This window comes from Manacus candei, unplaced genomic scaffold (genome assembly GCF_025592945.1).
Source record: "Manacus candei isolate 608988 ecotype Guabito, Panama unplaced genomic scaffold, ASM2559294v1 h1tg000011l, whole genome shotgun sequence".
Lineage (NCBI taxonomy): Eukaryota > Metazoa > Chordata > Aves > Passeriformes > Pipridae > Manacus > Manacus candei.
Genome location: NW_026138059.1, coordinates 9,235,169 through 9,253,961, shown reverse-complemented (window position 1 = coordinate 9,253,961; position 18,793 = coordinate 9,235,169).

Below are 18,793 nucleotides of genomic sequence, written 5' to 3'. Positions count from 1 at the left end.
CAAAAGGCCTGTAAATCGGTGCCCATTAACCTGACACGTCATGAGCGGCTGTGCTGCTGTGATGGCTGCTGCCCAGTAAACTTGTGGTTGTCCCGTGCTGCCAAAGGCCCCTGAACCCCGCTCCGTCCCCCCCTCCCCTGCAGGCGACGCACTGTAGAAGGGGATTAACTGAGCAAGCTTCTGTCCTTTCGGGATGAAGCAGGGGGGTGAAGGGGTCCATGTCATTATCAGAATCTCGCTATGAGAATCCGAGTCTATTACACCTGGCAGCACAAACAAACCCATTCTGGTGGTAGAGGACCTTCCAATCAGCAGTGCATGTACCCCTGGATTAAGGGGACCCCGATGTCCAGTCGGGATTAGCACCACCTCAGTGGAAGTTATGAGAACTGTGTCCCTGTTGGATAAGTCCAGCCCAGCGCTGGCTGATGTGGCGGGGCACAAATTGCTGGCTGGGGTGCAGGGGCACAGAGCGCTGACTGAGCTGGGGGGGCACAAATCGCCAGCCTGTTCCCCTGTGTCGCATGTGATTGCTGTACCAGGGCGTGCGACAGCGCCCCTCGCCTTCAGTTTTTTGGCATCCTCCTTGCTTTGGGTTGCTTTCGAGGTGCCAATGCTAGAGGTTTCTGAGGGCAGTCCTTTTGGAAATGGTCAGGGGCCCCACAAATGAAACAACCATCTTTGGGTCTGGCCCCCTGTTGTGTCCTTAATTGAGTACTCAGTGCTACTGCTAGCAAATCTGATTGATGTGTTAAAGAACTCACCTCTTGGCAGGCACGAACTAATTCTGAGATACTGCAAGTTTCCCTCTTAGGAAGGGTTTGCAGAACTCTTTTACAATCCACATTAGCATTTTCGAAAGCCAGTCTTCTGCTAAGGATCTCTCTGGCTTCCTCATTTTCAATCTGCCTATCCAGAGCAGATTGCAGCCGATCTAAGAATTTTGTGTAGGGTTCTGTTGGGCCCTGTATTATTTTGGTGAATGACAAGTTTGCATCTCTGTCTGATGTAGGTAATTTTCTTATTGCCCGCATGGCATGTTTTGCTATTACCTCGTATACCTCTCTAGTGTAACCGGTTTGAGCATCTATGGAACGATAGTTCCCATCCCCTGTGAGTTGGTGTGCTGATACCCCTGCTTGCGGGTCATTAGCGTAAGTAGAACAGATTTCTCTAAAATCGTTCAGCCATACATTGTATTGTGTGTTAGAAAGGCTTATTTGTAACAAGGTTCTCCAGTCATGAGGCATGAAGATGTATGTGGAACTTAGTGACTCTAAAAATGCAAGCGTATTAGGGGATGATATGCCAGTTTCTCTCATTAACTGTCTTAGTTCTTTGGTTAGTTCATGTGGTAATGGTTGGAACCTGCGGCTTTGACGTGGACCGATAATTACTGGACATGCTTGTATAACTTGTAAGTCCCCAGTACGCAATGCCTCTTCTCTGCATAAAGCCCACCTATCAATTGTACCTTCTCGGTATGTTGCTTCATCCCTTGCCGGCGGAGCTATCCCGAAATCCCCCTCCTCCTCCCCCCATTCCTCCCATTCCCCCCCCCCTGCAGCTCCGGCGAAAGCGGCTGTCTGTGGGTGGGTGGTGGTGGTGGTTGGGGAGTACGGCGCGGGGGTGGGGAAGGACAGGTCGGTGTCCGAACCGCGTGGCAGGCGAGATGGTGGTGCCCGCTCCTGGGCGCGTACTCGGCGTTCATGCGCGGGATGGGTTGGCGAGTAAGCTGGGCTAGCCCCCCCATTCCCGTCACGGGACCCCCTGCTGCTGTCACACTGACTGGAACCTCGCATCTGGGGCCCCGCTCCCTCCCGACGGTCCGTGTCCCTTGGGCTCCCGGTTCCCTTCCCCGTATTAGAATTGTGAACGGCTCCACCCCCTCCTCCCGCCGAGCTTTGTGAGTTCAAACTGCGGCACGTAAAAGTGGGGCTGCTGCTTGCAGCCTGAGTGGAGGTGTATGTGTTCGTCGTTCTTTGGTGGGATCTGCTTAATGCAGTCATTATAGCTTGCCAGGCTGGGTAAGCATTGTTTGCCTGGGAATCCCCTCCCTGAGCCTTGAGTTTGATAAGATTGCCTATTTTGTCCCATATGTGAATGTTGAGGGCTTCAACCAGAGGTAGTTCTGGTACGGCTGCTTTAATGAGCCGCACCAACTCTGATAGTTCAGCCCTTGTAACCTGAACATAGTAAGGATTCAGCAGAGCAGCCAGTGCTTCTGTGTCCCGTGATACTTCTGTAGGGAAAAAGTTCCCCATGTTACCTTTGTGTCTCGGCGCTGCTGGGGTGCGCTGCTGAAGAGGGTCTGTCGGTTTGTTGATTTGTGTTGGCTCACTGTCAGTTGGGCTGTGGCGTCCCGTCGGCGGCGGCTGATGTCCCGGTGCAGGCAGCAAGCGGCAAGCAGCGGCGGCAGGCACGGGAAGCTGTAGCGACGGACGCGGGGGCTGGCTGTAGAGGCGGCGGCTTGGGGTTGCGGCAATCGGCGTGTGCGGGCTGCGAAGCGGCGAACGAAGCGGCGGCGCTGGTGGCGGCGTCTCAGTCACGTGGCGGCGGCTCGGCGTGGTCCCGGCTCCGTCTCCGGTGAACGCGGCGTTCGCAGCGGCGGCAGCAGCGGCTCCGGGGCTCCCGCGGTTCGCTGGGCGGCGCGGGGGTCGGGGGCGTGCTGTGCCGGAAGGCGCAGCGCGGCGCCTCGGTAAAGCCCGCGCGGTCTGAATACGGCGCAGGGGCTTTTTACTGGCAGTGCTTTTTAAGCACGCCGCAGGGTCAGTCAGCAGCGGTGAGCAGGCGGGGAGCCGCGGCCAGTTTCTGCTGGACAGAAAACTGGAGCGGGGGCTCCGCGGGGGTCAGCGGTGGCTGGGGTTGCTAGGACGCGGCAGCGGCAAGCCGCTTCTTGCACGTGGTCCACACAGTCGGTAGCGAAGAGTCGCTTTACCAGATGACCGACACTCAGGGGACTAACAGGCCTTTCCCTGACGATCTTAAGGTGCTCCGCGGCTCGTTCTCCGAGCTGCAGGCACGCTTTCGCCCAGGGAGCAGTCTTAGACGTGCGGGGTGCGTCCCAGTCACTCACCGCTTTCGATGTTGCGTTGACCCTCTTCGCTCTCTCCGGTGGCTGCTTTGACCTCTCGGTTTCTTCCTTAACTCTTTCTTCTCTTCTTCCATGTACTATCTTACTATTATTGAGCTCACTAAACTAACTGTCCGTCTCTTAGATCCCACTAAGACCACGGGTTATTGACGTCAAGGTTTTTTGTGGTGAAGTCTCCCTTCTTCGAAAATGAAGAAGATCCCGGAGACACCAGCTGATCTCCTGATCCAGGATAGATATCTCACTTAATATAAGCTAAAGATGTCCCTGTTCGGGCGCCACTTATGGCATGGGCCCCTTGCACAACAAGGAATAAATGACGCTCTTCGTGCGGTGGTGAGACAAAGAGAAAGTTTATTCAAAATTCCCACTCTTAAATCCCTGTGTACCATGTGACTTCTTCAGCCAATAGAGTTATATGTGACTGCGCATGTCCCCTCGGGTCCATCGCCCTGGCACATCCCCTGTGCATCCAGACACGCCTCCTACACTGGGCTACTTAATTTCAAGCTGCCCAGTCACATACTTTCAAGCTTACTACAAACCAGATTTTTTTTTGGCTTTCTGGATAATTTCTATTTTGCTTGAATTTGTAGATGAAGAAAAAGAAATAACTTGTTTCAGTTGCTGTTGGGGATCACATATGGCTAAATAAAACAGATGTATAGACACCAGCACATGCGTTGAGCTAAAGCTTTAGAAAATATATTAAAAAAAAGTTTTAAACATTACATTTAGTAACTACCTATGTTTATGATTATATGTGGATGTGTACGCACACACGTATGTACATGTGATACAGGTTATTTTATGGAGAGATATAAATTAAGGAAGAAATTCACGTCTGTGGAGATTTAAAGCAAAGAATTTCAGTGCAGTCACTCTGTATTGATTAGTTCATTATTGATTACAGCACTTTTCCAGGGAGATCCTGGCAATGTTCCATCTGGAGGGAAAAAACTGTTCCTCTACATTATTCACTGGTAGAAGGGAATAGATGTTTACTTCACTATCTACCCTATGAATAAAAGCTATGTATATAAAATATTATCTCTTTACAAGTTGCTGCAGCAAGTTATTTCTCTCTAAATCTCATACATGACATTTGCTAACAAAGTCAGACTAAAAATGTCCAGAAATCACAAGCTACACCAAGTACAGGAACCTGATGCTGTCATCACTGAAACTGCACAAATCACATGTAACAACTGGAAAATGCTGGTATAAGGACTTGTAACTTTCTGATGGTTGTTTCTGTGATGGCTAAAGCTGCCCCCTTCTCTCCTACTCAGGGTAGGAGCTCTGGTGGTGTTTGGGGTGTAAAGTCTGCCCCACCCTGAGGTACCTCAGCAAAATAGCAGTTAAAGGAAGCATTAGTTTTTTGCCTCAAAATACTAAAAATAGTGGTTTTAAGTGCCAAAAGAAAAAGAAGCTGAGGAAGAGAAGAAACAAGCACTGTCATTCACAGTGTACAGTCAAGAGCACATACTTGTTCAGTGAAACCCTTTGAAAGAAAAGCAAGGATGTAATTGTATATTGCATTACTGTCACTCAGCTGGATATCGTACACCTACCTACAAGTTGTAACACATATCTGACTTCTTGATGTTTCTGGTGCCTTCTTTTCTCCTTTTATTTTCCTTTCAAGTTTGTTTTTTCCCAGTTGATTTAATTTTTATACTCTGTCTTTCATTTCTCACTGTATGTTCATTTGCTGTTTTTTCCTGGTCTTTCCTAGTTAATCTCTCAGATGTTTTGAATTAAGATATCTTCAGAAAGCATGGAGATGCTGCATCTCCCAGAAGCCAGTAAAGAGAACACTGATAACTGTCTCAGGCAATGCTGCAAGTTCCATATTTTCACTCAGAATAACAATTTTACACTCGCTGCACCACTTAAAGCTTTATCACTGAGACAGATCTGTCATCTCTCCAGCAAAAAAGCCCCAACTTACAACAACAAGGAGATGCATAGCACCATTGTCCTTAATATTAATAACTCTAGCGTCCTGGGAGTGCACAAAGCACCTGTCTCTGGGCATATGGGTACAGTGCACTGCTACTCTGGAGTGCCAAGATGGGGGTGAGGAACCAGATGAAGCTCTGTACAGAAGAACTAGATTAAAGTAAAATTAGAGAGGGAGGTTGGGAGAATAAAATATATATATATATATTATTCTGGTAAACTCCATGGTTCAGTTGCAGGAAAAAACCACAAAAACTCCAGTGATGATGTTTTATCATGCACACCTTGAGGAGTCATTGTCAAAATAACTGTTTCCTTTGGAGTCAGTTCTGTCTCCTTTGCTCAAAATTAGGAAACTATTTTAGGTGAGTCATCCTTCTGTGGCTAAAAAAGGGAAAAAATTTCTCAGAACAACAAGATATCTGAAAGTCTTTGCTGATGTAATATTAATTTTCAAAACAAAATATTTTAGCATAGTTTTAATATTTTTTTAATGATTTCACATTTCACAAACAAAAAGGAACCATGTTTTCACTTCACTGTGTTAACATTAGTTCTGCAATTTCTTACTTTGTTTTATTTGGCAAGTTCTTACTACTTTCACTATTTACCTGAGGGCCTATTATACTGTTAACAAAAAAAACCCTACACTTTTGCACTGTTTATTTTTGTGTTCATTAAAAATTTGAACAAAATCAGTTTTATTTATTTTTAATGGAAGAACCACTGGTTTTATGAAGAAGAATATAAAACTCTTAATGATGTGAACCAAATGTCATGACATATGAGATATGGACTACTACTCTGTCAGATAACTGAGCTTGGATTTTGCTACTGAAATATAGGAGTCTTTTCATTTTTATAGATAAAAGTACTTTTTTTAAAAAAAAAACCAAACAGATTTGATTTACTCTAAACCACAAGAGGATCAAATAAATTGAGTGTACAGTTGTTAAAATGCACCCCTTAGATGTCAAAAAGGCTTTTCAATGATGGTGTAAATTGGATTGACTGAGATTTTTCTGCTGGTACAGCTAAGGCAAGAACCATTACACTTCATGAACATTACCCCCTTCTCAGAAGTAAAATATACTTTTTTCCACAAAAAGAGTGGAGACACTTTACCTTGCCTTCATGCCTTTACAGAACAATCTATCACAGAATCACAGAATCAACTAGGTTGGAAAAGACCTTTGAGATCATGGAGTCCAACCTATGACCTAACACTCCCTTGTCAACTAGACCATGGCACTGAGTGCCACATCCAGTCTTTCCTTAAACACCTCCAGGGACAGTGACTCCACCACCTCCCTGGGCTACCCATTCCAATGACCAATCACCCTTTCTGTGAAGAAATTCTTCCTGGTGTTCAACCTAAACCTCACTTGGCACAGCTTAAGACTGTGTCCTCTTGTCCTGTTGCTGATTGCTTGGGAGAAAAGACTGACGCCCACCTAGTTACAACCTCCGTTAAGGTTGTTACAGAGAGTGACAAGGTCACTCCTGAGCCTCCTCTTCTCCAGGCTAAACAACCTCAGCTCCCTCAGCCTCTCCTCATAGGACTTGTGCTTGAGTTCCTTCACCAGCCCTTGTCTGGACCTGCTCAAGCACCTCCATATTATTTCCTAAACTGAGGGGCCCAGAATTGGACACAGTACTTGAGTTGCAGCCTCACCAGCGCTGAGTACAGGGGAAGAATCACTTCCCTGGTCCTGCTGGCCACACTTGTTTTGATACAGGCCAGGATGCCATTGGCCCTCTTGGCCACCTGGGCACACTGCTGGCTCATGTTCAGCTTCCTGTCAATCCAAACTCCCAGGTCCCTTTCTGCCTGGCTGCTCTCCAGCCACTCTAGTGCAACCTGTAGTGCTACATGGGGTTATTGTGGCCAAAGTGCAGGACTCAGAAATCAGCTTCAGTGCACTTTCTTAATTTCTCTCTTCTATAAATTTATGTTCTTCATTTATCTTTCTATTAAGTTCACATATCAGTGAAGTTCCAATATATTTCCACAAAATAATAATAATAATTTCTGCTTTTGTACAGTCATGATTACAGAAATAATTATATTTTGCATATTCCTCACCCTGAGCACAGCATGACACTAATAATTTATGTTAAAGCTTTTAGTTCAGGTTACTTAGTGACCACTTTTCCTACTCTCAAACTCTTTTCCTCTCCCACCTATTTAATTTTGATTCCTTGACTTTTCTATTTCTCATAGAAGGAGAACGGGAAGGAGAAAAAGAACTCCCACAATGGTCTTTCTGTTAAAGGCAACAAGCTTCTTTGATGAAGGATCTGCAAATGTTCTAGTAGCATGTTTTGTAATTATGCAAGTATTTCACCTCTGTGAAGTTTAGTTATTGTCATTTTACTTGTTGTAACACACTCGGTGTTCTCATCTACATTGAATTTGCATTCTGCTGAGATTAATTTACTCTTCACTTCCACTGAATAAGACAAACTGTCCTCATGAGAAGATATTCTCTTTTTTACACTTACTGCTATTAATTAATTTTAAAGCAAAATGTGTGTATTCAAATTATGGGGTCTTAGTCACTTATCATAGGATCATCCTAGAAACAGAATGGTTTGGGTTGAGAGGGTCATCTAGTCCAACCCCTCTGCAATAAGCAGGGACATTGCCAATTAAATCATGTTGCTTGTAGCCCAGTCCAACCTGACCTCAAATGTTTCCCAGAGGTGGGTCTCCTACAACCTCTCTGGTCAGTTATGAAGACCATGAACTTGATAGAAACAACATAAAATATGGTATGATAAAACAATGAACTTCAGTCTCTTGGAAAATTCAAAATCTGATCTGAAAATTCCATCTTCTAATCACTGAGTTTGGTAATAAATTTGACAATTTTATTAAAATAGAGGCAATAAGTTACTCTTTGTTCTCGTAAAACATTTCAATGCAAATAGAATGACGAGACTAACTTGTAAAATGATCTTGAAGATCCTTAATCAACAAAAAGTCCTACAGGTATACCTTTGCAACAATATAACATAAAAAAACCAGACACAGTTTATTTCCTATGCCAGATCTTGCAAAGGCCTCCAGTTTACATAGAAATTGTTATCCATACAACTGATAATTTCATGGACTTCTAACACAAAACAACTAGCACAAAGACGACTCTTCTCCCACATATTCTAAAGAAATCATGTTGACAGCATCTATTATGGAGACTAAGGTGTCTGATATTCCAAAGAACCCCTTCTATTGCAATCACATCTAGTTTAAAGAAAAGGTATCTTCATTCTCCACTGCAAGAGAAGCATATTAATAATTTCATAGAGTAGCCTAACATGATTATAAACACATGTATGAGCTCCTCACATCATGTCCATCAAAAATTATGCTAGATTTATCAGAAAACTATAAATAGTATACTGAATTTATAATTCAAAATTTTTGTAGAGCTTATCAGGGACTTGCTATTATAACAGGCAATTAGAAAAAAAACAAGTTTCAGTAGCTTTTTCATAGCACTTTCACTGAGTGTAACGAATCTGCCTTTGCAACAGATTTGATAAGTGTAAACTCAGTGTAGCTCAGTGGCTTGTTTTTACTGTTTCCATAAAACATTAATAAAAACTTCGTGATACATTATAAAAATAGTCTCCCTTCAGTGTTTGAAGAAAAAGTGGAATAATCGTAAAATATTAGAAGGAAAATCACCCAGACTAGATTACCCAAAATAAAACTCTTAAAGGAACTGATATTTCAGGGAAGATGGAACTGTTCCAGTGTTTTATTTTAAAGATCAGATATATGTTCCCTAAGTGAGTTTTACAGATAAGAGTGAAGGAAAATGTGCATAGATAATATACATGACATTTCGAGGGAGGTATTGCTACAGATAAGCTGCAGATAAACATTCTCTAAAAGTGTATTATGCAATGTACCATAAATAGCTTTTATTAAAAATAGCCTGTCTACTTAGCGAAGAATTATAGGTTTACTACTACTATTAATACCAGTAGGAAGAAGAAATCTAAGTTTAAGACAGCAGGTAAAATTGCTAAATGATTTAAATACAGAATAAATAAACAAAATATGAGAAACCATGGTGATCTTTGAAAAACTGTTTTGAAAGATTTACAGAAGAACACTTTGGAGGAGTTAAGAGAATGAGCAGGCAAGGCATGAAATCTTCAAGACTCAGGCTGAATTCCAGTAATGGGAGGAAAGACCACATTCTCATGGTTGAACACTTACAGATTAGACACACCTTGGATAACTAACCAAAGGAGGTGGACAAACATAGACTCAATACAAGAATTATTAATTTAAGGTTATACCAGTATTGTTCATTCTAACACTGTATATAGAGGATTTTGAGGGAAAGAACATGAATTTAATAATAGGCAGTATGAATTTTACTATGGAATTCATTAGTTTAAGCAAAATTTATGTGCAGATTAGAAACATTTCTTATTGTATACATTGTTGTACATTGTTACTTTAGTTTTTCACTGTTATTTTCTATTTATAGTGTTCATACTAATGAAAACCTATTAAATCTAAGTAGTCTCCTCTTCCACATTACATGCAATATCATTTTGCTATAATTAAATTCTATTTTGAAATAATTAAATCTTAAATTCCACACATAAAAAATACAGAGGATAATTATGATGCAAATTTTAGATATTAAAATGACTAAACTATTAAAGGATTTTTAATATTTCCTAGTGCATTCTCTGAGTGTCCATGTCATTCACCTGAATATCAAGACTTGTGCAATCAGCCCACAAAGATACTTTAAATTTTCAATTGAAACTTTAAAAAGTGTTTGTCTTCACTGTTCACTTAATTTAGATTTGCTTTTTTCACACTGAAGAAAATTTTAGATTTGTCAGATTTATTTTAAATGCTAGTTAAGCTTAAAATTAAATTATGTTGTGATTGAGAAGGAAGAGGTTAAGTTTCTGAGTATTTTAAAAGATAATAAAATTCAGAAAATAAGAAGACGTAAAAATAAACCAAGGAATGTGATTTGGGTTTTTTTGCTGGTTTATTGGTTTTGGGGTTTTTTTTGTTATGCTTAGTCCTTGGATTTCTCTCTAGCTGTTCCAGGTTTCCCCAAGGTTAGTTTATAACATGGAGTTCTGTCTGTTCAATAGCACTTTGATCCCATAGCACTTTAACCTCCTTGATTCTAGAGCAGCTAAAGCTTGGGGAGCCTTTTCCTCCTCCTGCACCTTCTCCTCAGTTTCTCCAACACAGAATTCTTGATGTCTCCAAGATGGTCTTTCTGGTCCCTTTTTTGTACACTTATGCAGCTTCCATAACATAAATGACCATTAACATTCTTGTTCTTCATTCTTTGCTGGTGTGTTACAACTGTTGGTTTAACAAGTCGAGGGTTTTTCCCTTCCTGTGGGCTTTTCAGGGTGTACCCTCCCATTGTGCCCAATAATTACTACTTTTCATTCAACTTTAATGAGCATAAGATTTGATCTCTGTGTGTATCTCTTTCTAAAATCATAGCTTTTGGCTTGCTTTGACACTTTTGCAAAGACTACAAAAGATGCTTTAAAAAGAAATTTCTCTATCGAGGGCAATTTTTCTACTTCTCCTTTGCACCTTCTGATAGTTCTAGGAATTCATACCATTGGGATTATACACAAAATGTATTAGTGACTGCCTTGAATCCTAACTTTATCAGTCCTTGCCAGCTAAGTGATATTTCACGAAGAGAAGTGAAAAAGTGCAAGGTTTTTAAAAGCAAACAAACAAAACAAATGAACACATTTTTAATTTAGGATGTCCTGAATTAATAAGAATACATTTTAAACATGACTACATGTTTTTATCAGTTTTGTTTATTCCAATATTTGACCGAAAAAAACAACCCTTACTTTCAAATTAGAACTTCATGTATCTCAGAAAGCCAGAGAAGGAAGCAGAATAACTAGGAAAAAGAGCTAAAACATGGGTGAACACTATTTATTTCTGGCTTCTCTGATGTTTCAGCTCACAGTAGAAAATCACATACTACTAGAATAAAGCATTAGGTTACCCTAAAGGAGGCATCAGATCTCTTTTTTAAAGAAGTGTTCATTAAAATTAGAAGGACAGAGGAAATATCCTTTGATCCCATGCTATAACATCTGTCTGAGAAGGTGCAGGACAAACAGCTCACCTTAATACAGAAGCACCAGCAAAGGAGCATGTACTATGCTGGACCTCTCAGGTGAAGCAGCTCTAAAAACAGGCTTGTTCTCAGAAGGCCCAGCACTACAAATTTTAAAAATTCCCTTGAATGAAAAATTTATCCTTTATATGCTAATTGATTCAGTAAAAAGAACAACCCAGTTATTAAAAGTATGAATAAAAAAGGAAAACTAGGGGGCAGGGGTATCATAAGTGGCTTTCTGAAAAGAAAGACTAAACTGTCAAGGAAAATGCTACCCAATTCTTTTAATAAAATTTCTCTCTCAGCTACTCTGGCTTGAGGGAGGGTATCCAATGGAAGAAAAGAAGATTAGTTTTTGTCATCTGTCTGATCTAGTCTGACAGACTAGTTTGTCAACAGAACATGTGGAATAGTAAACATTTTAAGGCTTATAAATGACATATAAATGCCTGCTGCAAACAACCTTTCACTCTGAGGGAGCTCGGAGTTTAATTTCTTGCTGTGCCCATGTTTCTATTTTCATTCAGTATCAGAATTTTAGTTTGCTTATACCATGGCCGTTGTTATGACAAATAAATCAGTCCAGTTAGCCTTGGGCAGCCTTTCAAGTGTTAGGACATATATTTCAATATACCTTTATGGGGCTTGTAGCACATAGCCCATGGATCTCGGTAGTTGTCTTGTCCCAGGGACTGTTGAAAGGATTCATCTCATGGTAGTGATGCTGTCTTTATTCCTCTGGGATGTGGAAGATCTGAGCCTCTCTCTCACCCTCTGGCAGCATGAGGGCATGCACTTACCTTCAGGTATTGGTTGGTATCACCAACAGTCTCTCACACTGCAGTTCCTCTGTTCTCCATTAAAAATCAAAAGAGGAGGCAGGGTTCTAGTCTTAGATGCCATCATATTTATCAGAGGCAGACAGCTTCTGTGAGTTACTGAATAGCTAAGTCATGTGTTTATACAATAGAACATTTCCAAAATGAGAGACAGAGTGCTTAAATATTATTGACTTGATCCTACTTGCATCCTGAATGTGTCTCTCCCATTTTTTAGAGGAGGAGTTAATGATTGATGCCTTAAACCCCTAATGGTTTTTTATTTTTCTAATATTTGTAAGACTTGTAAATTTTATAGGTAGGTTTTAAAAGCAGAAACCCCTTTGTGCCTTGTTCCTTTCCCTTGTTTACACATTCCCTAACCCTCTTACCCCATTCTGTGCCTCCCATATCAAACCTACCCCTGAATTCAGTAGCAGTGTTTAGTCTTTTGTCAAGGCAAAGGTCTAGACTGTTTGGAGAACAGCATATCAGGGCCTAAACCACAGAATACGGTCAAAAATTGGGTAGCTGTGCCCTTTGTGCTCTGATGAGGCTGAAGATGATGAAGTAAGTGGTCCCAAAAAGACCCCAGACCCAATTCTCAGGGGGAGGGTCCGGGGCGGACCAGAGGAAGGGTCAAAGGGTGGACACATCTGGGATTGGATGGATAATGTTATAAAATGTAACCTCTCAGGCACGGCCTGCGCGCGTCTTATATCACCTATTGCCTTGGCAAATAAACCCTTTCTTATCTCACCCCTAATTAACTGCTGCAGAGATTTTTTTCAGCACCAAAATACACCGGCAACATGATGAAGCTAGTAATTACTACCTACCCTTTGCCATTTGGACCAGAAAAATCTATCCTGAACCTGAGAAATCTTTCTTTACTTGCTTGCTGGTGAAAGTGTCATTTTTGGAAACATACCATTTTCATCTGACAGCCTGGATTTTTATCACAGAAACTGGATACTCAAAAAGCCCTTGACAAGCTTTAAATGGAATTTAACATACCATAGAAGTTCAATATTTTGTGACTAACATTGCTGTAACAATGAATGTTTAAAAGCAAACTAAAATGTTTATTAATCTTCATTTTTGGAGATGGCAAGAGGAAAATTTGATGAGACTTAATGTAAAAGTATGAAATACTCTGCTTATTCTGAGTACCTGCCTTGCTCCTGATCTCAAACCAGATCTATGCATGACCCCAAGCCATGGGTAAGCTGGAGACAGAATCCCAGGTATATCACCTTGTTTTCCTTTGAAAACTCCAGGGTCCTTCCTCTGCACCCCTCCCATTAACATCCCCCTCTCCCCTAGTTGCTTCTGCTTCTAGGAACCTGGTATGCTCACTTGTCACTGACCACCCCTGCTTATCTGCCTTCACCAGGTCCATCACTGGTGGGTGATGCTGACCACAGAAAAGAACAAGGGTCCAAGATCCAGGCCTGGGCATCAAGGATGAGGCTTTATCACTGATTTGCTGAATAGCCATACCACTGGTCCTGAATAGGGATAGCCATCTGTCAAAAATTTGGTTGGGCAGCTACAGGTAAAAACGTTTGCCAGTACTGCAATGGAATTAAAACATAGCAAAAAGTTATCCTGGAAATGAGAGAAAACAGGATGGATGTCCATTTCTGAATCACAAGAAACAGACAGCTGATGTTCAAATCTGGTCTCGTGGGAAAGTGATATCTAGCACATGTAATATCAGCTTTTCATTGCAAGTTTGCTTAGACTTGTTGGGCAGAATGAAACTGTCCATTTTCCCAAATTCAGACAAAAGAAGTATTGTTAAATTACCACCAACACACATGAAGAGATTGCAACATGAACAGTATTTATAGTCCTTGAAACCAGAGATCAGATGAAAAATGCAATTTAAGAAATATGAATTATTATTTATATGACTCCAGAAAAGTGGATGAAACTTTCTTTTCTTTTCTTTCTGTCTTTAACAGAGTTTAAATAAAAGCCATTGAAAGTGAATTATATACTAAAATCTCAACATCCATAAGCAAGTCTTAGAGATTAAAAAATGTAATTTGTGTTTTATACTAGAACCAGTATTTGTGACTTTTATACCTCAAAGACTCTCAAAAAAATACCCCTGTCATAGTAAATTATCATTTACTTTTAACAAAAAGATTTTGTTTATTACCAAGACATTTCCCACAAGGGAAGAGCTGTAAAAATATCTCAGACCATTAACTCCTGCATAATTATAATTAATTATTGTATTACAGTAGAGTAGATATGCAAAAAGCACCTCACTGCTCCATTGTATCGGGCATTCAATTTACACACACACAAAGCACAAGAAACAGCCCTTGTCAGGCAAAGATTCTGATCTGAACAACACAGAGGAACAGAAGGTCAGAGATGAGAAATTTGTACAAAGTCACACAGAAAGTAGGTACTGGACCATCAACCTGAATCCCAGAGCAGTTCCTTTTCCATGGTGCTTGATTATATGTGTGAGATAATTTTTAAGGACCCTTTAACAGACATGAAGTATTTTTGTTATACATAGATAACTAAATGTTGGTCCATTAATATAGGCAGATGAAGTGGGCAAAAATATAAAACTCTGGATGTCTTTTCTTACATACATCTTTTGGAGCATGCATTTACCGATTTATAGGACAAGAACTGAGGCTCTAGTGAGCAAAGGAGCCATTACACTGTTATATAGTGTCTTGTTAAAGGCTGTATTATATCAGTGACTTTCAATGAGAGTTATACAGGACATTTTGAACAATTGTATTGTAAAATCAGACCCATCATAGGACACTAAGAAGCTGGTGTTCTGTTAAGAGAAACTGAATTTTCAAGGAAAGAAAAAAGCATCTATACAGAGTTCAAAGTTCTTGGATGAAGGAATTTATTCAAGGGAATCAACTAATTGTGCTATCAAAAATGTAGCACATTTCTTATACAGAAAACCAGAAATACTTATCATTTGACTTAACATTACATTGATGTAAATTCCAGAAGGACCATCTATCTCTAGAGGAAAGATGTCAGTTTTATCAGGTGGGAAATAATAAATGTCAACACAAAAAACAACAAAGCAATTATATTTAACAGTCTGCTGACACTGACTGGCAGCAGTAGTGACAGAGATACTTATTTCATAATGACCTACAGGTTCATTTTAAAAAGCATCCTTTCAAAAACTCAAGTTTTTTATCTCATCAATTTCTAGCACCAGGAATAATGAAGTTCTTGTTCCTTGTAATAGAATTGCATTGAATCCATGTTCAATGAGTCGTAGACACTGTATATTTCCCCTTGGAGAAAGGCAATCAAAGCAGTGACGTGAAAACTTCTGCTGTTACTTTCTGACCACAAAGAGCATTTTCTGTATGTATTTACAGCAGCGTTTGTGGGTCCCAGATGATTGTTAATAACCCCCTTTTCTGCCTAGTGATTCTTAACTAGTAATGGTAAGAAACATGCTACCTGCTCTGGTAAAAGACAGAGAGAGGGGTAACAAGGAAAAACATCAAAGTCAATAATATTTAGTTCGGAGAGAAAAATAAGAAGCCTGTTTCAGAAGTATTAAGCGAAGAATTATATAGCAAAATGACCCTAATTATTTTATCTTTTTCTTCTGTTTTTGGTTTTTTGGGGTTTCTTTGTTTGGTTGGTTTTGTTTTAAGAATGCCATGCTATGTTTCATGCTTTTGTGAGAAAACAAAGCACTGAAGATACAATTACTACATTTCAAAAAAGCAGATGCATATTCAATTCCCTTTTAAATATCTAGACATCTCAGAGCAGAGCTGGCTACAGGATGGACAGCAGGAAGCCACATCTCTAAGGTAATTGCTAAATTCTAAAAAGTTCAAAGGAAACGAAAAAGAACAAAATATGCAGCCCTTAAGTGAACATCTTCAAGAACCTCAACATTATTATAAAGGGTACCTACACACAAGAAAGTTGTAGAGGGACTTTACACAAGGGCATGTAGTGATAGGACAAGAGGGAAAGGCGTCAAACTGACAAAGGACAGGTTTAGATTAGATATTAGGAAGAAACTCTTCACTGCAAGGGTGATGAGACACAGAAACAGGTTGCCCAGAGAAACCGTGGATGCCCCACCCCTGGAAGTGTTCAAGGCCAGGGTGGATGGAGCTTTGAGCAATGTGGTCTAGTGAAAAGTGTCCCTGCCCCTGGCAGTGGGGTTGGAACTAGATGATTTTTACAGTCCCTTACACCCCAAACCATTCTATGATTCTATCATAATTTTCCAGAGCTTAATATCTGGTTTGTCAGACCACATACTTTGTCAATAGTTTAACAGATTATTTGTTACCTACTTTGCATTCATGTTATAGTTTCTACTGATTCAAAACTTTCTGTCTGTTCTTCCTTCCTTTTGCACTATTATTCTTTCCTGCCAGAAAATTTTGAGAAAGTTTTCCTTTTTTCAACAAAAGTATAAGATATAGAATTTTGCCTAATAATTTTATTAATTATATGTATGCATATATATTTTGCTAGATTTCAAATTATATTTTTTCCTTTAAAGGTATTACATATTTTTCCAACAGGGCTATAAAGAAAATTAATTCTGAAACAAGTTTTAGTGAAACTGTTCAAGGTTCCTAATTTGAACATACTATTTTTAAAATGGAAAATTCCAAATATATGTATTTTTTTTAAAAAAATGAGGTGTGAGCCAACTGTTAGACTGGGAATAGTTTATGAACAAAGTGGGAGAATGGTAAAAGATCAGAATTCTTCTCCTCTCTGTTTTCTTTTAAGAATAAAGGTAAGCAAGAAAATGCTGTAGCATTTTTCAACTGAGACCCTAAAATTGATGGATTTGAAAACCCCTGAGATCCATTTATCTATCTCCAAAAAGAATATCAAAATACCAGCATCAGATCTGTCATGAAGTTCAAAGTCTTTTGAGGCCTCCTATTAAGAGATATAAAGCATTATTATTCACTGACCAATTTGGAAACATATGTTATTGCTTTATTTTTTTTTTTATTTTAAGTGACTGGAGCAGGTAAGCATATGTCTACTAAAATTAATGTTTCTCATATGACTCCCTTTTTTCTTTGTCATACAGCTCTGTACTCTACCATGAAGAAAAACCTATCAAGATACAATGCCACTACATCTGACAAATGGGAACATCAGATTTTCCAAAGTTACTGCTCTTCTACATTCTAAAATTGATCTGAAAAATATTTTTTTTCTTAAAATCTGAAAGAAGATATTACAAAATACCCTAAAAAAGGCTAGATTCACTTACATTTTTACTGCTCTAGAGTAGGGTCATGTTGGTATTTACAGAAAAGAATTATTCTTTCCCATCTACACATCTATGTGTACAGACATATTTTCTCATTGTGTTGGATTATTTTATTACTTTATCCTTCTATTACCTGAAGAATAATAAAATACTTTTATTTTGAATAGATGGTACAGAGACTGGGTAAACAAGGTCATTTGCCCTAAACCACTGAAAAACACTAAAATCAAAATTGCTTCTGTGATCAGGGAACTATTGTGCTCAGAGAACAAAACAAGCTACAGAACCTGCCTTGGGGAATTTACAGAATTTTTCCTAGAGGTAAGCTTGACAGAGAATATGAGTCTCCAGAGACTCATCTTCTAGCAACAATGTCAAATGTCAGAGAGACATTTCTAGCCTTCCTGCTCCATTTCAATGGAAAACTTGTTTTGCTACTGTATTTCATTGCACTGTCACTCTGCAGACCTCCGGCACTGTTTCTTCCTTCTCCTGTACAGCATCCTCAGCCATCACCATCTCCTCCTCACCTCCTAGTACCTACCCAACACAATCAATGCATCACACAGAAGAGTTTATGTGGCTTGGCTCCCCTCAATGGCATGCCTCATTAGGCAAGTTTGTTTGCTTCATCAGAAGAAAATTACTGAAATGACACTTTTCCAGGCTTACTTACTTTTCTATATGCTATTTGACAATTTTTTATTGACTACATGGGAAAACAGGAAAACTGTCCATAGACTGCTATTTTACTGATGCCAACCTGACAGGTGTTTTTACTGACTTCTGCTGGAAGAGGCAGATACAGTACCTATCTAACTTGGAAATCTTCCTACTGTAAGAAACAGTTCTGGATTTTAATTAAAAGAGCTATTTTCTTTCTTTTAATATTGGGGAGAAAAAACGTAGACTCGTTCTTTTTAAAACACCATCTATAATCATAGGGGACAGTAGAGTAAATTTTATTGAAAAGATCAAAGGTCATATCAAACTACAAATGTTTTAAACTGTTCAATTCTAGTATTTTGTACAAGTAGTTCCACACCTCAGGCTACTGGATATTACAAGAAAGTTATCAGCATTTTTTAAGAGAGCATATTTCTTTTGATACTCTATGCTATAAATTGTATTATTTCAGAAATTAATTGCAAAGTAGTGGAAAATGCTTCACAGTTCTTTCTGTGTACCTTCTTTTCCTTGTCCTTTTTTTGGTTTATAATACTTGATTTATTTTTTTTTTCTGAAAGACCTTGATCTTAGAGAATGTAAAGCTAGACGATGCTTCCTGAAAATCAGTTTACAAGGTTTGTCTTCTTACCTCACCTTTGGAAATAGATTTTTTTTCTTTCCAACATTTTCATGATCAGTAGAAATATAAAAGATATATTCAATTCAATATTTTTCATCATATTTTGAATAATATCAATTATTCTTTAGTTGGTTGAAAAAAAGAAACTTCCAGAGCTACAGTTCTCTG